We start from the raw sequence: 26,413 nt of genomic DNA on the forward strand, positions 1-26,413 counted from the left end.
ACTGAATGCACCCCGCTTGCCAACAGCGCTCGGCAGACCTGATGGTCAGCCATCCAAGTGATAGCCCAGCCCGACAGCGCTTAACTTCGGTGATCTGACGGGAACCGGCGACACCACTGCGGCAAGGCCGTTGGAGTGATTTCCCTAAGTCGCTTCAGGCAAAGGCCGGGATGGTTCCTTTGAAAGGGCACGGCCGACTTCCTTCCCCACCCTTCCCTAATCCGATGGGATCGATGGCCTCGCTGTTTGGTCCCCTCCCTCAATCCACCAACCATTTACAATGTGCAGCCGACACTTTTTTGGCCGGTAAGTCGATATTTCGATGTTCGACAATATTTTCCATTTATCTACTGCCCATAATGATATTACTTTAAATATCGATACATCGGATTTCCGATACCTTTAAAAATATCAAACAGTCCTACTAGGAACTCGTCAATTCAATCACACAGTCGGTCTGATATTTCGTACGCTCGTATTTTGTTCATCAGGTGGGAGTGCGGAGCTGTCTCGAACGCCTTCCGGACGTCAAGGAGCACGGCTTCTACCTGGGCGCCTGTATTTATTGCGTTCTGAGTCTCGTGCATTGGCCTGCCCCACGGCGCCGCTTTTTGCCGCAGGTGTCGCCGGCCGCGCGGGGGTGTGGAGGGGGCCAGATGAGCCGCGATAAGCGCTTCCTCTCGCAGGCGCGTGGCGGCAGCGTGTGCGTCAGTCGGCGCGACGCGGACCGAACGGCCCCCAGTCGTAGTCGCGGTCGGCCGGCAGCCCAGTGTGTGATCGCGCTTGCGGCCGGGCGGACGGTAGGTGCCTGCTGCAGCCGCGCCTCGCCGGGACACGAGACACGCCTTCTGTCTGCAAGCCGCCGCTCTTCCGCAGTCTGCCTGCCGGTGAGTGACAGCCCGCGCGACGCGCCGAACGCATTTTCGCGGTTGAGCAAACGAGTGGGCAGATATCACCCAGCACAGCTGTGTCAGGCTGGGCGAGGTGTCAGTGCTATACACTACGAGAAAGTCTGCAACGCTGGGAGGTACTGCATTCTAAACTATTAGTAGTGCGAGAGAGACACGACCGACGCTGATCGGTGGTCACTACATCTGTGCAGGCATCTCCTTATGTAACTGCTGCCGCCCAGGTGTGAATTTATTTACTCTTCGCAAGTCGCTGCGAAGGCTAGTCCAGATACAGCAGCCTTCGGTTTTGCATGTACACTTATACTCCGCGGGTCACAGTACAGTGCACAGCGGAGGCTACTCCGTACAATATTATCGACTTTCTGTCCTATTCGAGTATTAAGCCAAGAGAAAATCACTGTCTATATTACTGTGCATGCGTCCTAATCGCTCTTATCTTACACTCGTGATCCCTGAGTGAAATATACGATTACGAATGAAACACAACTCCTGTGTAACGTTCTGCAATACTGCCTACTGTAGGATATTACACAAATTTGTAAGCGTCCGCAAGGTGGGGTGAGGGGCGGGGATAAGAGGGCATTTGTCTCCGCCCCTGTGGAATCTAGAATACAGAGTTTTTACTCGTTACGGAATTGTCATACACTTCGAAATGATTTCCTGTAATTCCAGTAAATCTCTCGTTCAGTAGTTGTAGCATTAAGTGGCTGATCGCTATGAGTTTGGCAACTGCCGTATTAATTTAAGTTTTTAGCGTCTTCCCCTTCGTCTTACCCATGCGTAAGCGTCGCGAGTTTTCGATTCTAATGTATAAAATATTTTGCCAAGCACCAGCGGAACAGTCAGTTAACGAAATATGCTATGGTTGCAGATTAATGGACGCTGACTCTTCTTCGAATACATGTTCTCTAAATTCAGCCAACGAGGTTACCTTCTTCCAGCGATTCCCATTTTAATTCCTCGAACACTTTTGTTAGACTTTCGATGAGCCTATACCGAGCTGCTACGCTTCTAGCTGCCCGTCTCTGAATTCTATGTCTCTTCCAATGCCTTGATAAGTACTCCAAACAGAGTAGTCTAGAATTGATCACACTATCGTCTTGTATGTAATTCCATTTACAGACCGATTGCATTTTCCGTTCCAATATATCTAAGGTTGCCTTTCGCTTCCCGTAACACTGATTTTACACGGTCCTCGCATTTCGTCATGCTAATTATTATTTTCTCTAAATACTTACCCAATGTGATGTGCTCAAGACGTTCACCACTAATCTTGCATTCGGCAACGATCGGGATCTTCCTCTTTGTCACACACAGTCTTACACTTATACACATTTAAAGAGAACTGATATTAACTGCACCTAGTGGAATTTTGTCCAACTCGCTGGTCGTCGAAAGAAACATAAACTGAGCAGAAGGAGCGGGCTGCGATTTCGAACCTACTACGCTAACACACATGTGACTACATTGACGACATCCGAGAACGTAGTATGTCTTTCTTGGCACATTCATTCCATTTTCTACAGCAATTTCTCTCAGTAGTTGAAAACTTTTTTATTTAATGTGTTATTTATTCCTATGCTCCGTTACAGTTATTTCGTGTTTTATTAACTCTTTCGTTTACACATTTTCTAATCGGCATTTTGTGAACTACGTACTGATTTGTTCCACGTCCAAGTTTTGTGGCTAGCATGGTCCCACGGAATTTGAAGATTAAATAAATAAATAAAAGGGGAGGCACCGTAAGAACCAAAGCTAGCGTACTGCGTGCCTCAAGATAGTGTGACAGAGCGGCTGCTTTGGCATTGTATGTAAATCACCAGGCGGTGACGTCTGTAGTCCTATGAGGACCTACACGGTTCCTCACAGTGTTGTTTCGTCAGCGTAATGACAACGAGAAAACTACAAAAATATTTGTTCACACAAAAGAGTTAGGACAACCCGTCTGATTAGCCAAGTGCATTATACAGCCCGGTTCCGAGACACGAAGAGGCTCACCGGCCCTCAGTTAGAATTCGCGTCGCGGTTTAATGACGGGGGCTGGGGTGCCAGACAGCCCGGGTATGTTTTTTAGGCGGTTTGCCAGATCCACCTCGTCAAATACTGGGCTGGTTCCCACATCCCGTCCCAGCTGGCAGTAGCTCTAAAACCGGCCGGAGTGGCCGTGCGGTTCTAGGCGCTTCAGTCCGGAACCGCGAGCCTGCTACGGTCGCAGTTTCGAATCCTGCTTCGGGTATGGATGTGTATGATGTCCTTAGGTTAGTTAGGTTTAATTAGTTTTAAGTTCTAGGCGACTGATGACCTCAGAAGTTAAGTCGCATAGTGCTCAGAGCCATTTGAACCATTTAGTAGTTCTAAAATGCCTTTAGGAATGGCGACCCCACCGTAATAATAGCCGACATTCGGGTATGCTTGATTCTCCGATAACTGAGAGAAATAACATACGAGTGTCGACCCTGCAATGACTGGATAAAGGGCACAGGACTGGACAGAAGGGTTACGAGAGTCTTTCTTCCAGCGTACCGTGTGTGAATGAATACTTACAGGGGGGCTGCAGTCATGGACTGTGCGGCTGGTTCCTGCGGAGGTTCGAGTCCTCCCTCGGGCATGGGTTTGTGTGTTTGTCCTTAAGATAATTTGGGTTAAGTAGTGTTAAGCTTAGGGTCTGATGATCTTAGCAGTAAGGCCCATAAGATTTCACACACATTTCAACATTTGAACTTACAGGGGTTGCGGTGGGAGGGAGGAGTCAGGCTGGTACACTATGTTGTACCCTCCGCAACATATCGTATTGTGGTTGCGGTGTACACGTGTACATGTAGAATTCCGTACGTCACCTTTTAGCAAAGTCCAGTACCTCATTTCATTTATTTACTTATCCTGGCAAGATTAGTGCCAGCAGACCCCATCTTGCATATAAACAGGCCATCTGCATATGTTACAACATGTTTTCGTACCGACACAGATGTTACAGTAATATCTACATTTAACATGAGATACGACAGTTACAAGTCAAGCAATAGCAATACGTCTAACAAGTTGCATAAAAGAAATTAAGAATCAGCTTAGTGATAATAGCTTGTGTTCGTAACTGTACTCCATTCTACAGCTACATAAGTACTCCACAAGCTGTGTGCGGCGTAGGGTACTTTGTAATCCACTTTTACCTCCCCCTTTCCTAGTTCCAGCTGCGAATGATTCACGGGAAGAGCAATTGCAGGTAAGCCTCTGTGTGAGTTCGAATCTCTCTAATTTTACCTTCATGCAGGTGAACGGTATATGTTGGTTGACTCTTCTAGAAACATACACTGCGGGAACTTCAACAGTAACCAAATGCTGATGCAGAATGCTTGAATGCTTCTCTTGCAGCGTCTGTCGCTGGAGCTAGTTCAGCATCTCCGTGGCGACGCTTTCACGCTTACTAAATGAATCTGTAAATAAACGCGTTGCTCTTCGTCGGGTCTTCTGTATTACCTTTATCAATCCTATCTGCCACGAATCTCACACTTTGTGGGTGGACTACGCTACCTCACTGTCACATCTGTCTTAGCTGCGACTAGTTTTATGTGCCCGTTCCACTTGTAAACCTCTCCGTAAGCATACTCCTAGATATTTTACGGATGTGACTGCATTCAGTGATCGTTCTGCGTTCGTCTAATCTTACAATAATGGGTGTTACTGCCCATTTATTCAGCAACACTTACTATTTGCAGTGTGGATATTATTCTGTATAGTAGTACATATACTTTCTCCAACATTTCATGATCGACTTATTATGTGAACCATTGCTGTACGTACATCTTATCTAATCTGTTACTGCTCGCTGCATTGTCTCGAGTGTCCAGTTATCATCGGACTTTTATATCGAAAACGTTGCAACAGCATCACTCACATGTGGCGTCATCGACAAAATCGGCAAGCAGTAGAGTAGATTTCCGCACTTGCTGCGTCATAAAAATCCTTAACGAATCTATCAAACTGTATGCGGTACGGTAAGAACTGAAAAGTTCTACACTGTCCAGCCATATTAATGTGAAAATCCATCAAAAGCCTGAATATGGTCCCGAAGGATAAATATATACTTGTATTTTTATTTATTTTATTTTACACGTTTAGTGCCGTAGGACCAAATTGAGGAGCAAATCTCCAAGACCATGCAACGTGTCAGTACAGAAATTACAACATAAAATTAATACCATATAAAATCAAATGTTTATGAACCCAAAAAAGACAAACCATAAGTTCAAGTAAAGGCAATCAACATTATAACACAGGAATCAACTTAATTTTTCAAGGAACTCCTTGACAGAATGCAATGAGTGGCCCATGAAAAAACTCTTTAGCTTCGATTTAAAAGCACATGGCTTACTGCTGAGGTTTTTGTATTCTTGCGGTAACTTACAGAAAATGGATGCAGCAGTGTACTGCACACCTTTCTGCGCAAGAGTCAAGCAAATGTGATCCAAAGGTAGACTGGATTTCTGCCAAGTATTAACTGAGTGAAAGCTGCTAATTCTTGGGAATAAGTGATATTGTTAACAAGACATGACAGTAAAGAAGGTATACAGGGTGTAAGTTTTAAGTTGACAAACCAGAATAACTCGAAAAATAAGCTTCACACGAAAAAATGTATAGAATCCAGAGTTGATTATTTTCGAGAGGAACATCTGCTGGTGCTAAAATTAGCCCGCCACTCCAGCCCCCTGGGGGTGGGGCGGGAGGCAACTTTAAAATTTCAAGTGGGAACCCCCATTTTTTATTGCAGAATCATATTCTACATAAAAAACTACGTACATTTTGTCTTAAACATTTGTTTTGATTCTTGGCAGTTGGCGCTGCAATTCAAGAAAATCCATGTTCTCATTTTTGCGTGGAAAATGGTTATGTTCGCTGAACGGTAGTTGAGAAGACATTGTTGGTAGCCCTTTGGTTCATCTGGGCGGTCAGTTGCTCAACAGCACGTCTACTGTCCCGTGCATATCTTCGCAGCCATAGTTCACCCTTGTTCGCCCGTGGTGCTCCAAAGTTGCCTCAGCGCCTGTTTTGGATAGCGCTCTTTTTCCTTGAATGGTGTATTTTAACAATGGTGCCACCCGAACAGTTTACAAACTTAGCCGTTTATCGGAAATGCTTCTCCCTTGGCCCGAAAGACAATGATTACGCCCTCTTGGAACCCTCCAGTGCTAGTGCTGCCACCTGCCGTCTGCGAGTGGTAATTGCACGTTGACACCGAACATAGGCAGTGGTTACATTAACGTGATTGGACCTTGTATATGACTGCAATGATTCAATGATACAGCGTCATAGTTACACGTGGTCAGTGACAATGTAGTACTGAGACGCATGGTGTGAAACGAAGAAATTAGGGAACATTTCAAAATAACAGTGCGACATAAAATTAATAAAAAGGAAGTGAGTTCTACGTTTTATGTTAAACGAGCAGGTCAACATGAAATAACTACCTGCATAAAAACACAATCTTGATCATCACAGATGATTTTTTCTGTTTTTTTTTTTTTTTCTTTTCGTAAACAGTGGAACCTGGACAGAAGGACATACAGTTCATCTGGATTACTAACATTTCTACTAAGAAAGAGGTTCATCTCAATCTTCTTAAATATCAAGGAATCCGATGTGGTCTTTCACAGTGATTTAAATTAGACCGACAGAGCAGAGGAAAATTATAATCGGAAAGAGTGGATTTCGTATCCCTATCCAGTTGTCCTGTTTAAGACTCTCTTTTATTCCCTAAGTCACTTCGGACAGATTTCCCTTGACAAGTCAGCCACCAACTACTCTCCTCACGTTCTCCAAACTACGAGTAGCTTATAGGCCTGATAACCCTGATGTCGACAAGACACGATATTTGTACGCGAGCGTCTCAGTGATCAGATCGCTGTACGCCGGCCGCTGTGGCCGAGCGCTTCTAGGGGCTTCAGTCCGGAACCACGCGGCTACTACGGTCGCGGGCATGTATGTGTGTGATGTCCTTAGGTTAGTTAGGTTTAAGTAGTTCTAAGTTCTAGGGGACTGATGACGTTAGATGTTAAGTCCCATAGTGCTTGTAACCATTTTTTGAGATCGCTGTACACCCCGTAAATAAGCATCTTGCACATGGACAGCTGGAACATACGGGTAATGACGTCTATTAAACGCCTAAGAGGTATTCCTATGATCGTCTTCACGATCACGGCAAGCACACACGAAAATCATTTCTCGTGTCGTAGCAAGCATAGTTTTTTCTTTCTCTCTTGCGCACTCTATTTCGATAACATGTCTGTGGCTATCGACGTTTTCTAAGTAACTTGAGTCAGGCATTGGACACCTACCAGAAAAAAAGTCGCTTATGATAAACACACTGCTTCATTCAGCACACAAAGATTCCTTAATCAAGATATGGGATGCAGGAACTGACGGTGTTCCATAAATATTCTATCGTTTCAACTTCTGGTAGTTGTACTGATTGTTACATGTGGAGGAGAGAAACCGGTGCTGAGAGAAGAAAGACGTTGAAATTCAGGAAAACTGCTGGTGAATCCTGTGGATTCCTTGGCCAGATGGAGGGAATATTTTGAAGAGTTGCTCAATGTAGGTGAAAATACGATCAGTAATGTTTCAGATTTCGAGGTACAATGGGATAGGAATGATGATGGAAATAGAATCACATTTGAGGAAGTGGAGAAAATGGTCAATAGATTGCAGTGCAATAAAGCAGCTGGGGTGGATGAAATTAAGTCGGAAATCATCAAATACAGTGGAATGTCAGGTCTTAAATGGCTACACAGGATAATTGAAATGGCCTGGGAGTCGGGACAGGTTCCATCAGACTGGACAAAGCAGTAATCACACCAATCTTTAAACATGGAAACAGAAAAGATTGTAACAACTACAGAGGTATCTCTTTAATCAGCGTTGTGGGTAAAATCTTCTCAGGTATTGTTGAAAGGAAAGTGCGAGTATTAGTTGAGGACCAATTGGATGAAAATCAGTGTGGGTTTAGGCCTCTTAGAGGTTGTCAGGACCAGATCTTTAGCTTACGGCAAATAATGGAAAAGTGTTATGGGTGGAACAGGGAATTGTATCTATGCTTTATAGATCTAGAAAAGGCATATGACCGGGTTCCTAGGAGGAAGTTATTGTCAGTTCTACGAGATTATGGAATAGGAGGCAAACTTTTGCAAGCAATTAAAGGTCTTTACATGGATAGTCAGGCAGCAGTTAGAGTTGACGGTAAATTTAGTTCATGGTTCAGAGCAGTTTCAGGGGTAAGACAAGGCTGCAACCTGTCTCCACTGTTGTTCATATTATTTGTGGATCATGTGTTGAAAACAATAAACTGGCTGGGCGAGATTAACATGTGTGAACACAAAATAAGCAGTCTTGCATATGCGGATGACTTAGTTGTGATGGCAGATTCGATTGAAAGTTTGCAAAGTAATATTTCAGAGCTAGATCAGAAATGTAAGGACTATGGTATGAATATTAGCATCTCCAAAACGGAAGTAATGTCAGTGGGAAAGAGATGTAAACGGATTGAGTGCCAAATAGGAGGAACAAAGTTAGAACAGGTGGATGGTTTCAAGTATTTAGGATGCGTATTCTCACAGGATGGCAACATAGTGAAAGAACTGGAAGCGAGGTGTAGCCAAGCTAATGCAGTGAGCGCTCAGCTACGATCTACTCTCTTCTGCAAGAAGGAAGTCAGTACCAAGACTAAGTTATCTGTGCACCGTTCAATCTTTCGACCAACTTTGTTGTATGGGAGCGAAAGCTGGGTGGATTCAGGTTACCTTATCAATAAGGTTGAGGTTATGGATATGAAAGTAGCTAGGATGATTGCAGGTACTAGTAGATGGGGACAATGGCAGGAGGGTGTCCACAATGATGAAATCAAAGAAAAACTGGGAATGAACTCTATAGATGTAGCAGTCAGGGCGAACAGGCTTAGATGATGGGGTCATGTTACACGCATGGGAGAAGCAAGGTTACCCAAGAGACTCATGTGTTCAGCAGTAGAGGGTAGGAGGAGTCGGGGCAGACCAGGGAGAAGGTACCTGGATTCGGTTAAGAATGATTTTGAAGTAATAGGCTTAACATCAGAAGAGGCACTAATGTTAGCACTGAATAGGGGATCATGGAGGAATTTTATAAGGGGGACTATGCTCCAGACTGAACGCTGAAAGGCGTAACCAGTCTTAAATGATGATGATGATGATGATGATGATGATGGTTAGAGATTCAAACACGTGCTCCAATAGCCGTGCTTGTTAAAGCGTTGCTTTCAAGACTGGGAGGTGAGCCGGCTCCACATCGAATTCGACTGGCAGATTAATGACGAGGGTCAGAGTGCTTGGCAGCTTGAATGTGGTTTTCAGGCGGTTTTCCCCATCCCAGTAGAAGAATACCGAGCTGGTACCAAAATCCCGCCTCAGTTGCATGATTCGTAAACATTTAGAAATCTTTTCCTTATTTTCACATGTGTAACATTACACCCTGACGGTTGGGGTGCACATGTCCCCTCCATCGGGTAACGACTTCGCGACAGGAAGTGCATCAGGCAACCTATAAACCAAACATACCAAATCCGTTAACAACCATACCGATCCAACACCGATCCAGGATAAAAGCACAAGAAAAAGAAGCAGAACGATCGGGATTCAGATCACCATTCGGCCATCCGAACAGCCTTCCCACTTCAGACAAATGTAAGGATGTTTCTTCTATATTATCACAGCTGATATCTATTCCAATTCCATATTCGTTCAGCTGAACTACTAATGCACTTGATTCCAATCGGACATTACGTCCAACCTTTCTTCCCCGAGTTTTGATATAATTTACACATATCAAAATTCTCCAAGGAAAGAACTATTTTTCTCTTAAATAAAATCTAGGAGGTGTATGGTATACGTAACAATAATCAACCATTTCATTACATATCGTAACTTCGTACAAATATTCAACCATTGAAGAGAATAGCCGGCCGCTGGTGGCCGAGCGGTTCTGGCGCTACAGTCTGGAACCGCGCGACCGCTACGGTCGCAGGTTCGAATACTGCCTCGGGCATGGATGTGTGTGTTGTCCTTAGGTTAGTTAGGTTTAAGTAGTTCTAAGTTCTAGGGGACTTATGACCTCAGCAGTTGAGTCCCATAGTGCTCAGAGCCATTTTTTTTTTTTTTTTTTTTTTGAAGAGAATAAATAAGGGGCATAGAATTGTAAAGTAACAGACAGAATTGAGACTTCCATAAAACCTTATCACTCTCAGTTGTCAGTACTTTTTTTGCATCAGTAAGCGTTGGACCTCGTTTTGAGTTACGTACAGCTCTGCAACTCCTTTTCATTCACGAAGTATGATACAAGATCTCATCTTGAGGAATGTTCTGCGAGTTTATAGCTGATCCAGACACTGGATGTTGTCCGCAGTCTCCGAAAGGTTTCTTTGAAGACTTTCCAAGAGCTGCTCTGTGCGGATTAGATCTGGAGAGTGAGCGGCCCACTGTAGCACCTGAATATTGCGTCTTTCTAACCTTTCAGACACAAGTCCGACAACATGTGGTCTGGCATCGTAGATGTAAAGGAATTCAGGCTCATACACTTCAGCGATCGGAAGTACCAAAGGTTGCAAAATGTTTCGAATATAAAGATCTGCTCGCTGTTTTTCCCTTACAAAAACGAGGTCCGTTTTGCTATTGGTCATCATTCCTCTCCAGACAATGCTCCTTGAAATTTGTTGATCTCCTGTAAGTTTCCATGCCTTTCTGCGTCATGTGGTCGCCGCCGTATGAGAACTCTTCTTGAACCTGGGTGACAACTGAAGCGTGATTCGACTGTAAACACGCCTTGTCTCCATGATCCACTGCCCAATTTTGATGTTGTAGGCACCTCAAGATACGACGTGCATGATTTCCATAACGCACACCTGAAAACTTTACAGGTCGACTGGGATTAAAGCCTATTTCATGCAACCTAGTTCTGATAGTTTTGGCTGAAACAATTGCGTTACTTACATGTTGTAAGGCACTTCTTAACATTCTGCACATGCACGTTACTAGATATGTAAGTGACTTATTTAGCCTCTGTAGAATCCGATGCCATGTTTTGTAATTGGTTCAAATGGCTCTGAGCACTATGGGACTTAACTTCTGAGGTCACCAGTCCCCTAGAACTTAGAACTACTTAAACCTAACTAACCTAAGGCCATCACACACATCCATGCCCGAGGCAGGATTCGAACCTGCGACCGTAGCGGTCACGCGGTTCCAGACTGAAGCGCCTAGAACCGCACGGCCGCACCGACGATATACAAATTTGTGAAGTGGCACACTACACGTTATTGGATCCAATGGCAAATGTGTGATATTTTAAGAAGTCTTAGACAAAGCCCTGCAGTAGAGATCGATTACTTTTAAATAATGTATTTTAAATGGTGATTAAGAGGATGACACGCACATGTTCTAGACAGAGTCAGCGACTCCCACATTAGATACAGATAATGTGATTCTACGTAAAATACTTTCTGAAGAAAACAGCTTTAAAACTGTCGAAACTATGTTCAGGGTTTATTAGTGGTAAGCTCCAAAGGGACCAAACCGCTGAGGTCATCGGTCCTTAGACTTACACACTACTTAATCTAACTTAAACTAACTTATGCTAAGGTGCTAAGGACACACACATACCCACGCCCGAGGGAGCAATCGAACCTCCGACGGGGGAGGCCGCGCGAACCGTGGCAAAGCGCCCTAGACCGCGCGGCTACCCCGCGCAGCTTCAAGGTTTAATAAACCTTTATTTTGAAGCTGGTTGGCTGTTATTTCCAATACATTAAAGCCCTTGAACTTTCTAAAATAGCGTAACAAATTGCATACCCAAAATTAAATTCATTTGGGGCACAACTATCGATAACACATATTTTTCAGAAGTTGGATATTAGACTGAAGCACTTCAGTATAAAGCTTTTTATTTCGTGGCACCTTAGCTGATTATTCAATTTGAAAAAATGAAGTAGAGTGGTCCCTAAATGCATTTCTTTTTGTGTACCGGGATTGTTGCCACTCTCCTCCGCAGGGGAGATCGTTAACGCTTGTTTATGCAATCAACTCTAAGGTATTTGGTTCGAAACCTGAAGGTGAAAGAAATTTATACCACCGGTATTTGACCGACAAGAGGAGAAGAAGTGGTAACTTGCACTTCCTCATCATCAGACTTTGCGCCAATGTTCTCCATTATATTCGAAACCACACCGTCTCTTTGTAGTTAGGGGAAGTGAAAATTTTGATGGTCCTCAATTCCATTCCCTCGTCACAGTCACTTACACTGCGAAATGAGATCGTCTTCTTTTATGAGAGTCTGCTTGCAATTGTACACTGAAGTTTCATAAGTCATAGGATAGCGATATGCACATACACCGGTGGCCGTGTTATCGTGTACACGAAATATAAAAGGGCAGTCCGTTGGCGGAGCTGTCGTTTGTACTCAGGTGATTCATCTGAAAAGGTTTCCGACTTGTTTATGGCCGCACGACGGGAATTAACATATTTTGAACCGCGGAATGGTAGTTGGAGCTACACGCATGGGGGCATTCTATTTCAGAAATCGTTAGGGAATTCAATATTCCGAGATCCACAGCGCAGATAATGTGCTGAGAATACCAAATTTCAGGCAGTACCTCTCATCACGGACATCGCAGTGACCAACGGCCTCCACTTGATGACAGAAAGCAGCAGTGTTTGAGAAGAGTTGTCCGTGCTAACAGAGAAACAACGTTGAGTGAAATAACCGCATAAATCAATGTAGAACGTACGACGAATGTATTCATTAGGACAGTGCAGCGAAATACTGCGTTAAGGGTTGGGCTGATTTGGGGGGAAGAGACCAAACAGCGAGGTCATCGGTCTCATTGAATTATGGAAGGAGGGGGAAGTCGGCCGTGCCCTGTCAAAGGAACCATACCGGCATTTGCCTGAAGTGGTTTACAGAAATCACGGAAAATCTAAATCAGGATTGTCGGACGCGGGATTGAACTGTCGTCCTCCCGAATGCGAGTCCAGTATGCTAACCACTGCGTCACCTCGCTCGGTAATGGCGTTAAGGGGCTATGGCAGCTGACGACCAACGCTAATGCCTTTGCCAACAGCGCGACATTGCTTGCAGCGCCTCTCCTGGGCTCGTGACCATATCAGCTGGATCCTAGACAAAAACAGTGGCCTGGTCAGATGACTCCCGATTTCAGTTGCTAACATCTGTTGGTAGGGTTAGAATGTGGAGCAAATCCCACAAAGCCATGGACCCAAGTTGTCAACACGGCACTGTACAAACCGGTGGTGGCTGCATTATAGGGTGGGCTGTGTTCACATGGAATGGACTGGGTCCCCTAGATCAGCTGAAACAATCACTGACTACAAATGGTTTTGTAAGAAAATGAAACACCTACAGCTGTCCTTATCGTGTCATATATTGTATGGTTACCAGCTTCGGTGCTTCAGTGCATCACATTCGGGCACTCATGCAGAGGGGGTTAACACCATCTGTATACCTGATGCATCAGTGGCAGACATCTGTAACTGGTTTTCGCGATGTTGTCTCTCCAACCATCAACAAGTTATCATATTCTGCGCAGGACGGGTCCCATTCTACGAGAATAAAAAAACATTCCCAGTGAGGTTACTGAACTACTTTTTGGGGAACTTGTGGTCAACACTGACTTAACTTCCCATGTGAGAACCAGAATGCTTGTAATAATTACTTCAGATCAAACTTGTCAGTCATTCTTATATTTTTGCTTAAATTTATAAAACTTTAGCATTTATAACATTATGCTGTTACGCACGATCACCTCTTGGGCTTGGACGTGTTAAACAAGTAAAAATCATAACCGCCAAATTATTCGTGATTTACATCGAAAACCTTTCCTCTGCAATAGGAGAATTATATTTTCTGTAAGTAAAGACGTAATATCTACGGCAACTATTGATCCATTCCGAAAAAGGCTGCGACAATAAGTCAGTGAATACACCAAGACTAAACGCTTTGTTCCACTGTGTCGCCTCCTACAGTGTATTCAGAGCCATCTTCCTTTAGTTCATTTTCTTTGCATTGTTTCTGTCGAATAAAAATCATAAATTTAATTTGTCTGTGTGATCTAAATTACAAAAACTCAGTTCAAACCAGTTTTCCACTATGGATGTGAGCTGTTTTACTTCTTGCATGGAGCTTCGGGGACTATGATTTTATTTGAGATCATTTTCTGTTCAGATGAGTAGTCGATTGTTGTTTAGTTCTCGAGACTAATAACGCCAGCGGTATCTCCATTAAAATCGTGTGCGTTCATTAAAAGCTTAACGAAAAATAATTATTTGGAAAATATTTTAAAACACTGCTTATATAGTGTGGAATTCTGTTTTCATCTAATTGCACTTCTTATTTTAAATCAGTGAGAATTCTAACTGTAAATAGCTATGACAAGAGTAATCCCAGTTACACGTCTACGTAGCAGTTTAATAATTATATCAGCATTGACAGACGAAAGCGGCAATGTAGCTGACGTTTCAGTAGTGCCAGAGGTGATGAGCTAATAATATATCCAAACAGTGCTTCTGATATCTTCCGTAGACATCTTGAGTAATTTTATTTCTCAGATAGGAGTATCTTTTTACTTCCTCAGTTTACTGCAGCAGGACTGGAACGTTCTCCGCGAGTGACTTCGGCATTTCTACCAGACAAATGCCAGAAATTGAAGCTGACATTCCTCGGAAACCCTACGAGAAATGACTTCGGGTATAACATCAGCTACACTTGGAATTCTTTGCGGACACTTCTACACCGCACTTCCGTGAACTCCGTAGTCAGAGACTCAGCTGAAAGAGCGGATGCCATTCCGTCAACCAAAACAAACGCTCCGCGCAACTCGTAAGCCGGCACATGTGTCGGTGGTCATGACCTTGGCTCGCCGCTCAGCGGAGATCCGTGACTTAGGACGCACCAAGGCCCAGTCGTCCACGCACAAGCGTTGCATCTTGGCGTTCATCGCCTTGAAAACTCTCCACTTAATGATAGCGCCTCACTTGTCGAACTGTTCTCTGGGCCGCGATAAGGTGGCGGTTGCTTATCGTAACCTGAGCTATCTTTATTGCGACGCGAGCTACTAAAGATGACCGACATCCCGTTGCGAATGCCGCGTAAGGAATCTGTCGCATGCGCTTTATCTTACTTCCCATTTCACACAAGATTTAAACGTTTCATGAAAAGAAAACATGAGAAGAAACGAGATGCATTCGGGCCTCGTGTTTCTCCTTTGCTCTATTCCAGCCAAGGTTTGTATCCACATGACCACTTTCTCAGTGACTCAGAGTACAGGCGTTTTTGCCGCACAATAACTCGACGACTGTATGTACAGGAATGAAGAGTTCTGTCGGCTAAAAACGCACTATTGATGTCCCTGTTTTTCTCTATGTCGAAGTCTGAGAACACGTCTTATATCACCTTTTTTTTCTTTTTCTTCATCACAGTTCTGACTGGTTTGATGCCACCCACCACGTCTTCCTCTCCAGTGCCAACTTCTTCACCAAGAAAAAACTTATTGGATTTCGAACAGCGAAACTCTATTCACAGACGTTTGATACTAGCAGCAGAAATTAATGTAGTCCTTTTGGGGAAATTGCTAAGTTGATGCAGATAATTCTACAACTAATATTGCTGTGACAAAAGACTATACGTCTTCTAGTGAAGACATCCTGACTGCAAACAGAATTATGATATCATAAATTGTTCTGGTAATTATATAGGTATGGTGTCCGTTTTTCGGACATGCATATCGAAAAAAACAGACACCTTACCTACATAATAAATGCACGTGATAGCATTTTGGTATTTAAGTGCATATGCACAATACTGTTCGATAGCTCGCAGGAATACAGCAGGGTAGCGAGTGAAGAGGAATAATGGGCAGGGCACACTACCCTATAGTGCGAGACATTTGGGGATTTAGGTTCGACGTGAGACGTGCTCGGATAGCCGAAGCGGTTAAGGCGACCACTCGCCTAAAGCGTGAAATCCGGGTTCGAAACCTGGTCCGGCACTAATTTTCATTTCTAGCCATTGAGTTATTTCAACACCCAACTGCCACAAAAGTCGGAAATTTCTTTCGTCAAGTACGTTCTGGTAGTATTTCACATTAATATCTCTGGCGCCCGATCTTGAATAAAATCACTTAGAATATTGAATTTTATTAAAATTTACACTGATAAACGGAAGCTCTCGAACAGCTATTTCAGTCCCTATTGGAAAGTCAGTGTTAATGAATGGTTATATAGTGGAAGTAAGGAAGGATTAGAGGATCTCTTTAAACGGAATGAACAATCTAATGACCATGGGATATGAACTGCGAGTCAACCGAAGGAAGACGAGAGTGACGAAGAGCAGCAGGAATTGCGTTAGCGACAATTTTATCATCAAAATTAGAAAACACTTGGTAAACGATGTGAAGGAGTTGTACTACCTTGGAAACAAAACTAGGCATGACGGCAAAGGGGATATCAGAACCAGACGAGTGCAGGCAAAGAGGGCATTCCCAAATGAAAGAAATCTACTGGTATCAAATTTAGGTGTTATATTGATGAGAGAAAAGTCACGGGATACCTCCTAATAGCGGATCGGAATACTTTTGCCCGGCAACTCGATGTGGCATGGACTCAACAAGTCGCCGGAAGTCCCCTGCAGAAAATTGAGCCGCACCTCTATGTCCGTACGTAACTACGAAACTGTTGCCGGTGCAGGATTTTGTGCACGAATTGACCCTTCGATTATGTGTCCCTTAAACGTTTGATGGGATTCATGTCGGGCGATATGGGTGGCCAAATAATTCGCTCGAATTGTCCAGAATTTTCTTCAGACCTGTAGTTAACAACTATGGCCCGGTGACATGACATAGTTGTTTGGAAAAATGAGTCCATGAATAGGTGCAAATGGTCTCCAGGTAGCCTAACGTAACCATTTCTAGTCAATGATAGGTTCAGTTGGGCCAGACGACCCAGCCCATTCCACGTAAACACAGTCCACACCGTTATAGACCCAACACAGTGCCTTTTTGACAACTTGGGTCCATGGCTTCGTGGGGTCTGATTCGAACCCTGTCATCTGCACTTCCAACTGACATCAGGACTCATTTAACCAGGCCACTATTTTCCAGTCATCTTTGGTCCAGCAGATAAGGGCACGACCCCAGGAGAGGCACTGCAGGCGATGCTATCCAAAAGCACTCGCGTCGGGCGCCTGCTACCATAGCCCATTAATGCGCAAAATTCGCCTCAACTGTCTTAACAGATGTGTTAATCGTATGTCCCACACTGATTTCTGCATGAATTTCACGCAGTGTTGCTTGTCTGTTAGCACTGACAACTATATGCGAAAGCTGCTGCTCTAGGTCGTTAAGTGAAGGCCGTCTGTCACTGCGTTGACCGTGGTGAGAGGTAATGCCTGATATTTGGTATTCTCGGCACACCTCCGACACTGTGGATCTCAGAATATTGAATTGCGTTGCGATTTCCGGAATGGAATGTCCCATGCATCTCGCTCCAATTACCAGCGGATGCCCTTGAGAAGCTCCCGGAGTTGGAGGAGGAGGAGCTTCATTTCATACATACTTGTGGCAGTCTGTGATGGTGTGGGAGCAGCTCGTGGGCTTTGATCAGGGTAGCCACAACGTCGTCCTGCCAGAGCACTCCCGTTTTACACCTTGTGTACGCAATACTGCCGCCATACGTATGTATGCATATCGCTACCGCATGACTTTTATCATCTCACTGTAAAACTACGGACTCACTTGAACCAGCAGATATACTTTACATATAATTTTAATCGCTTGGAAGAACCAATTTGTCATTGTACAATGTTCTTGAACTATCTCACAGTTGCATTTATGGATGGAGAATAAGAATGTTTATGTTATTTTCAATACGGCGTTGTTTGCCGTTTATTACTGGAGATAAATGTAGTTCCAGATCTTGCTAATTAAAATCGAGTTTTATTTTTTATAATTTTGTAACTTAATCTTTAGGAAACATTCAGATTGTCTCTTCGAGTGTCATTTTCTTAAGATTGTTCAACATTTTTCCAGCACTCTCTTCCAATTTAACAAGCACGAGGCTAATCCTACACTCTTGATTAAAACTGCAGGATATTGCCGTGAGAAATCAAGTGAACCGCTAACAGTTCCTTGCACAGGCTGACTTATATTTCCAGCAGTCAGATAAGAAACCGCAGTCTATCACAACTGATCATTATTTGACTGAACAGATTCCCGTCCTAAGTCATTCCTATTTTCGAGCAGTTATATGACGTTACTGATTCCAAAAGGCACTAAGTCTTCCGATAATCAAGGGCTACTAAAAATGTAGACTCAGGGTGTTCAAAAAAAAGTATCGAATACTTCGAGAGGTTGTAGTACTCATCGACACAAGAAAAATAAGTTCAGTGAAAATGGTTCCGGAAACACATATTTTGCTAGATAGACACGTGTTTATAGGAAGGGCTGCGCGACGCATGGTTGCGGATATTATCACAGTTGTTGCATTGGCGCTCCGTCAAATGTCTCGGCAGGGTATTGTGACATCTTACTCACAATATTTACCTACCATTAGGTTGTCTGCAGTCAGTTGTGCGGTTCGAGTCTTGTTACAAGCTACGTTAGTTTTCGTCGTGTTTATGTGCTTTATTGTACAGTGCTGTCAATCCTGGCTACGTATTATGATGTTTTACTCACTTATGTTTTTACTGTCATTGCACTGTTTGCACGTACAAATGGTGTAGTACATTTACATTTTCTCCCTTCCGCCATTTGTTAACAATGGAGTCCTGCTACTCGACAAGTGAAATGGCGGATATGAAACTATGCTATGGTTTAGTAATTAGACGTAGCCTGCAAGCCCGTGCCCTCTACGCTGAAAAATATCCACAACGCAGAGTGCCCTCCGATAAGCTGTTCGGCAGACTTTTCCAGCGTCTGAGGCAGCCTTGCACGTTAGGAGAGTGCCAGTGGAAAGCCCTGCACGGTCCGCACGCCAGACATGGAGGAGCGTGTGCTACGTTCGGTGGAAGAAACCCCTGGGACCAGTGTGCGACGATTAGGAACAGCAGGCGTGTCTCACTCATTTAACTGCGGACGTACTTCATGAACAATTGCTGTACCCATATCATCTACAGCGCTTTCAGGCCCTTAGACCACAGGATCTAGCCGAGCGGTCTAGGGCGCTTGCAGTCTTGGGCCGTGCGCCATTCCTTACGCCGGAGGGCAGAGGGGTGCACCGCCATGAATGCACGCCACGTTGAACACCTCCTGTAAACGCGTGTTTGTCGCAGAAAGTAAGCATTTCCGGACCCATGTTTATTGGACTTATCTCAGAAAATATGCAGTTCCGGACTAATGTTTATTGGACTTATTTTTCTGTTTCGACGAGTACTACCACCTCTCAAAGTATTCGATACTTTTTTTTTCAACACTCTGTATAGCTAAGTGTACAAATTTAGACTGCCAGACGTTCAGAGCAATGCTGAAAACTCGCGATTAACACGATGAAGATTTACTGAAGGTTTTCTCATGCCACTGGCATAGTCATTTCGAGGCAGTGATGTAACGTAAACTCATTACTGTTATCCTTGTAAAATTTTTCTGCCATATCCTTCATGATAATTGCAAATGTCTGATAATATCATCGTAGACGCTCACATAAATTGGTATAGAATAATAGTCTTTCATGTCAGAATTGTGTTAAGTAGCCTATAAGAAAAAAGAATAGTCGGTACTTGGTAGTCGGGTGAACAAATATTACAACAAAGGTTCGGATTTCGATAACGATTTCTCCCTCTTTACTTTCACTTTCTTCTTTGTAACTGCCTTGTATATGTAAAAAATGTCAAGTTACACGTTGATTAGGGTACGACACCAAGCTTTAGGTCGTTCACTTATATGGAAGGAAAGACGAAATATGGGAGTTCAACGTCACGTCGAAGTGAGGTCATTAGAGACAGAGAACAAGCTCGGACTACGAAAGGATGGGGAAGGAAATCGGCTGTACCTTTTTCAAAGGAACCACCCCGGATTTTGCTTGGAGCGATTTACGGAAATCACAGAAAACCTAAATCTCGATGACTGGACGCGGATTTGAAACATCGTCCTTCCGAATGTAAGACCACTGTGCTAACTACTACGCCATCTCGCTCGGCCATTCACTTCTAGTCGGAGGAAAATAAGGGCGTTCATTCTGTGTTACATGGAATCGGGTGATCCAGACTGCGCGCAGACCGAGATCTTTACGTGCTGTTGAAGTGTTCAATAGCGCGCGCGGTCACATTGGTAATAGGTCAACTGGACGTGGTGGTCAATTTTTGAGACAAGTCAACTGGGCGCGAAGGGAAACAAAAGTCAAGTTGGTACTGCAGCATTTTCCCTCCCATTTTCAGAGGGTCAGAACTAAATCTGTGGTAGTTATGGTTGAAGATGCTCGATAAAATACTTTTGTCCGTAATGGGGCACTCGTCAAGGTGTTTAAAAAGACACAGAAACTATTTTCATTCAACATGAGCAAGAACCAAGAAGGAACAGTAAAACAGGAAGACCAAGAACGGATTAAAAAGGGTGCAAGACAGAGATTTAGGCTTTCGCCCCTAACGTTCAATCTGTACTACGAAGAAGCAATGACAGATAAAAAAAAGGTTCAAGAGCAGGATTAAAACTCATGGTGAAAGGACATCAATGATAAGATTCGCTGATGACATGGCTATCCTTAGTGAAAGGGAAGAGGAATTACAGGATCTGTTGAATGGAGTGAACAGTCTAATGAATATAGAATACGGATTGAGAGTAAGTAGAAAAATAGACGAAAGTAATGAGAAGTGGCAGAAATGAGTGCAGCGAGAAACTTAACATCAGAATTGGTGATCGCGAAGTGGACGAAGTTAAGGAATTCACACATAGCAAGGCATTCTGAGAAAGTGACTAAGGATGACAATGCTGCCAACAGTTCAGAGCAAACATCACCATGCAGCAAATAAAACACTCTCGTGCAGACGACCTGTTTATAATGTGCCTCACCCGCGCGCAGTCGACCTGTTTGCTGAGATAATGCTGAAATTGGTCTCGCGCATTTTCGGACGCAATCGGTGCCCGGTGCCCATCCAATGGAACTATGTATAGCAACGCAACCACCGTCGTCACATTCCACTGACCTGCCCCCCCCCCCCTCATCCCCCTAACAAAATTATATGTTATGAAAAAGTGAACCAAAGGATTGAAATAATATTTCGGATGAATCTTACAAACTGAAAACATTCGGATTATGAAATCCGTTGTAGAGATAGCAGCGATGGTCGGCATAGGTTTCTGCAACCGCCGGCCGCGGTGGCCGAGCGGTTCTAGGCGCTTCAGTCCGGAACCGCGCGACTTCTACGTTCGCAGGTTCGAATCCTGCCTCGAGCGTGAATGTGTGTGATGTCCTTCGGTTAGTTAGGTTGTTTCAAGTGGGTCCATCGTTTTACAGTGACGTGACAAAAGTCATGTGATTCTAAGTTCTGGGGGACTGATGACCTCAGATGTTAAGTCCCATAGTGATCAGAACCGTTTGAACCATTTTCTGCAACCCATTCCTTCTTTTCCTTTTTGGATGTCGGGTAGTAGAGCTCATTTTACCCACCATCTCGTGGTCTCTCATTATCGGACATGACTTACGTCTTTCCTTTCACAGCGATAAGAGTCACGAAGGAATTCCGAAGCGCTTTGCGCCGTAGTCGCCACACACACAAGTAAAAGGAATCGACGTTCAAGGACACTTGCGGGCCCTCCATATCGTGGAAAAGCATTTCATCTGATACGTGAACAGAACTCTAATTCCACCCTTCTTAATTTTCAAATGTATACAGCCTGTCAGATAAATCACTGTGCAAGCTTCAGGAAGTCGTTTCTACGATGGAGAAGAGTACTGTACATAAAAGTATAGCCTAACATCCCTCTACTTCGAGATAACAGTTCTTAATGTGACTGACAAATGCTATTCCCATACTTTTTTCAGGTTCAGCGTTCCCCAAGGATCAGAAATAACTTTTTATGTTTACTCAAGTTAACACAGATTTCTCAGCGGCGATGTAATGTCTATCTTGCTTTTACTAAGATTTCAGGCGCATAACAAATTCTGTCGAACATATGGGCAAACAAAGTTCGAAATCATACATTACATTTAACTGGGTAGCATAAAGTAAACATCCGGTATGATCCTATATGAAGAAAATACTTTGAATAGATGTCTGATGATTAAGTTTGTCACAACATTGTCCCACTGCAACTTCATGCATCAGACAAGTTACACCATTTCCGCCGTATCGGAATTTGTAATGTCACGGCTGGCTGTATGAATCATGTCCGTTTATCACACTAGCTGGATTCTCGCAAAGGGTGCATCTGACTCATTCTGCCGCAGTCTGACGCAGCGGTAATGGTCAAACTGCGCACTACGACGTCGCTTTCACTAGAGAACCTCAATAAGTGACTGACACACGCAGGCACACGTATGGCAAAATGCTTGGTACGTCTGCCAACTCCAGACACAGTTGTGTAAAAGCCTATTACCTCAAAAGAAAGGGGTTTGGTCCTTATTTTTATATGGAATTTTCTTCTCTACTTTGTCCCAGGACGTTCCCTCCACTGCTTCTAACAAAAGCTTAACATCCTTGTTCAAAAGATTAAGAATATGTTGGTGGGACTTGTGTTTACGTTCGCGTTAGGGCTCTAGTGATGATGATGTTTGGTTTGTGGGGCGCTCAGCTGCGCGGTAATAGCACCCGTACAAAGTCCCGATCGTTACGAAGTCCAATTTTTACACAATCCAATCTAGGGCTATAGTGAAACCGTACCTTTCGGGGCCGTTTCTAGCAAAGAAGGCGCACTGCTGAACCAACGCTAGTGTGAAGCGACGGAACAGCGAAACACAAGTAGGAGATTCTGAACTGAAACTAGTACTTTTCATCATGATAACTTAATTTTTTCAGCTACTTCGAAAAATTCTGGTACTACTGACTGATAATTTAGACACTAACAGCCAAACAATGGCAGCGCGATTCTCAAAACTTGTTGTGCAAGGTGACCCAGGTTTTAAATGAATTGTAAGCCTGGCAGGCGTTGCAAAAATTTTAGGGTGCCCTCCAAAATAATGAATGGGAAATTTATGACTCAGGTGAAATAGAAGTTCAAGATGGAATTAGTGAAGAAGTGATCACAAAAAATGGTTCAAATGGCTCTAAGCACCATGGGACTAAACATCTGAGGTCATCAGTCCCCTAAACTTAGAACTACTTAAACCTGACTAACCTAAGGATATCACACACATCCATGGCAGAGGCAGGATTCGAACCTGCGACCGTAGAAGCAGCGCGGTTCCACACTGAAGCGCCTAGAACCGCTCGGCCACAGCGGACGGCGAAGAAGTGATCTCTGCTCGAATGTTTACTTCAAGGAAACCTCCCGTGTTTTCCATCTGTCACTGAGTTCAGGTTGGCTGGGCTCCTTAGAACGTGCTAGTCCCTTTCCCTCGGATCTCCTCTATTTAGTTAATTAATACCGATTGTTCCACTATCTTACACATGAAAAAGTCGCTTCTCTCTCTCTCTCTCTCTCTCTCTCTCTCTCTCTCTCTCTCTTTCTCTCTCTCTGTGTGTGTGTGTGTGTATGTGTGTGTGTGTGTATGTGTGTGTGTGTGTGTGTGTGTGTGTGTGTGTGTCTTTCTGAGAACAGAAGTGGTCATCATCAGCACAGGCGAGCTTCTCTGCCTAACCTATAGTTTATTTAAGTGAGCCAATCCCTGCGATTCTTATGTGCGTAAAAATTTGTTTTTGGTGGAGTCAATACATCCAGCGGTCATTCGCATTTTCTAAAGCCTAGAACTGTAGATCTCCATACCACTTTCGAGATGTAAATCGGTAGCATTCGGTGCTGTCCAGAGAAAAGGCCTGCTTTCTACATTTTAGCACAATATTGCCTTCTGCTACGAAGCTTTGCTTCACACTCCACTCCCAGGTTGTAAAATGTTTTCGAAAGTGGTTTGCGTCCGCAGCCCTTGCTCTAGTGGGTAGCGTTGCTGCCTCTGGATCACGGAGTCCCGGGTTCGATTCCCGGTCGCGTTGGAGATTTTCTGTGCCCGGGGACTGGGTGTTCGTGTTGCCTTCATCATGTCATCATCATCATCATCATCATTCATGACAGTGTCTAGATTGAACTGTGTCAAAAAACTGGACTGTGAAAAAATTGGGACTTTGTATGGGCGCTGATGACCGCGTAGTTGAGCGCCCAGAAACAAAACTTCTTCATCGAAAGAGGCTTGCTCCACTGGAGATCCTACTGATGTTTATGTAAGAAGTTATTTGTCCCAGTTGGCATTACAGAAGGCTGGGATGGCCAGTGAGCTGTCGACCCTCACATGTCCTTCAGGAGGCCTTCTATACAATGGATCTAAGGGTGGCGGCCAGCTCTTAAGCCGTTCATTCACAGCCTGATCGGTGCGTCGACTTGCTATCCGAACCGTCTGACTGTGTGTGGGCAATGGTTGGCAGACCCTACGTGCCTTCACTGACGGAGTGTGAGCTGATAGGCAGCGGTCGGGACTTGTAGGTACGCCGTCAAATCGATGCACCAGGATGGGTCATCCACTATAAAATCGCCCACACGCAGGCAAACTGGTCAGGTTAGACCCGCTCGGCAGAAAGAGTCGGCCAACTTATCGGCGTGTGTGCGTGCGTGTGTGTCTGTGTGTGTGTGTGTGGGGGGGGGGGGGGGCTTTATTGTCCATGCGCCACTCAGAATGTTTTCAACATTCTCTCACTTTAGAAGACACGCAAATCTAAATTAAGAGTAAATGAAAATTTAGGTTACATTACTTACTTATCGACAATCACTATTACTATTGTTTATCATATCCTCACCATCAGTTCAGTATTCTGGTCAAAATGGTCTTTCATTATCAATTTGCATACGTTACGTGACTGTTTCAGGAAAAACAGCTGCAAACAGTTGCTGTGTATAAACGTTGATTTCAGCCTGCTGTGTGTTGAATGGTGTATAAATGTAACAAATATGATACTCGCCTTGCCGATAGAAAAGGTCTCTAACACAGTAAGTGTGTCCAGTCCGACTACTCGTGGCTGTACTTATTATGTGACCTCTCAGCTTTCCTTTTTTGTGATTTTTCAAGGTTATTCAGTTTGATATATAGAGTGTGAAAGAAAAGCGGTCCATGTTTTGAGAGGTGGTAGTATGGACCAAAACAAGAAGAAAATGACCAGTACACGTGGGCTCTGAATTGCATACATAAGAGCTATGAACAAAGCACTTTCCTATCACAAACGACCTACGGAACTGCGTAATTTTCTTACAATACTCACTCCCCCACAATAGTGGTAAGATCCGCCGTTGTTGGAGCAGTAGAGCCATAGTCTGAAAAGACGGCTGTATAGTTGTGCAGATGGCACCATGCGTTCTGCATATTTTTCGATAAGCAGGATACGAACTTCACAGTTGCTTCCATTTGCAAGACCACAAAAGACCATGTCTGCCATTTGCATGTGGAATAGGAGTCTCCCACTATGCCGGTAAGCGCAAAGATAAAACTACAATGAAAGTGAATTTCACATACTTATCAAAACAAAAACTTGTTCCATTAGAAATAATGTATGTGTTGCACTAACCCAGAACTGTGAATACTGTTCACAGTAACAACACTAAAAGAAGTTTACTGCATACTGTATCCACGAACACTAACAGAGGAATGTGTCCTAATCAATTTACTGCATTCTATAGATCGTTCGTAATAGCAAAGAGTTTGCAGTAGAAGAGATGTGTTTCACAGTAACGAAGATGAACAAGTGTTCGTAGCTCTTAAGGCACGTATTTTAGAGCCCATGTTTTCTGGACGTTATTGTCTTGTTTTGATCCATACCATCACCTCTCAAAATATCGAAAACCTTGTTTCTGCTACCCTGTATAACTGCAAACTTTGCTTCTATACGGTTAGTCAGACATTTTCTAACGAATTTTCTAATAACGCTTTAATATTTCGCCTGATCTTTGGCTAGCTTGCACTGAACTTTAAAGTTTAACGTAATTACGTAGCATTCACTAGGATGTACAGGTCATAAATGATACTTATGGCATTACATGCTGTGCCGACACTGTAAATGATTCTTTACATACATGGGAATAAAAAAACTTCTTACTCTCTTTTATAGCAAAGCCTTTCCACATGCCCTTCGTGTTTGCATTTCCGATTACTGCCTTCGTAATACACTTCGTTCATAAACAGAGCTCTGCTCTGTGTAAATATGTTGTTTCTTACTTCATTATTTCCGGAGGCTGATAAACTTAGGGTCAAGTCTGATATAACGCAACATCTCACCCACAGTAGCAGTTCGTTATCCAATTTGCAGCGCAAAAGTCAAAGAGGTCGCAGTCGCCTTCGAATGTTTTACGACCA

At 43.8% G+C, this 26,413-nt stretch overlaps 1 protein-coding gene across 1 annotated transcript in view; it reads left to right on the forward strand.

The window, feature by feature from the left end:
- Positions 1 to 730: 730 nt before the first annotated feature.
- The window catches only part of LOC126416480 (solute carrier organic anion transporter family member 74D), a 151,110-nt gene continuing 125,427 nt past the window's right edge, over positions 731 to 26,413 (forward strand). The window contains exon 1 of the mRNA XM_050084220.1: positions 731 to 887. The gene's annotated coding sequence lies outside the window, so the exon portion shown is untranslated. The remainder of the gene's footprint in view (positions 888 to 26,413) is intronic.

The sequence above is a fragment of the Schistocerca serialis genome, chromosome 1 (assembly GCF_023864345.2).
Source record: "Schistocerca serialis cubense isolate TAMUIC-IGC-003099 chromosome 1, iqSchSeri2.2, whole genome shotgun sequence".
Lineage (NCBI taxonomy): Eukaryota > Metazoa > Arthropoda > Insecta > Orthoptera > Acrididae > Schistocerca > Schistocerca serialis.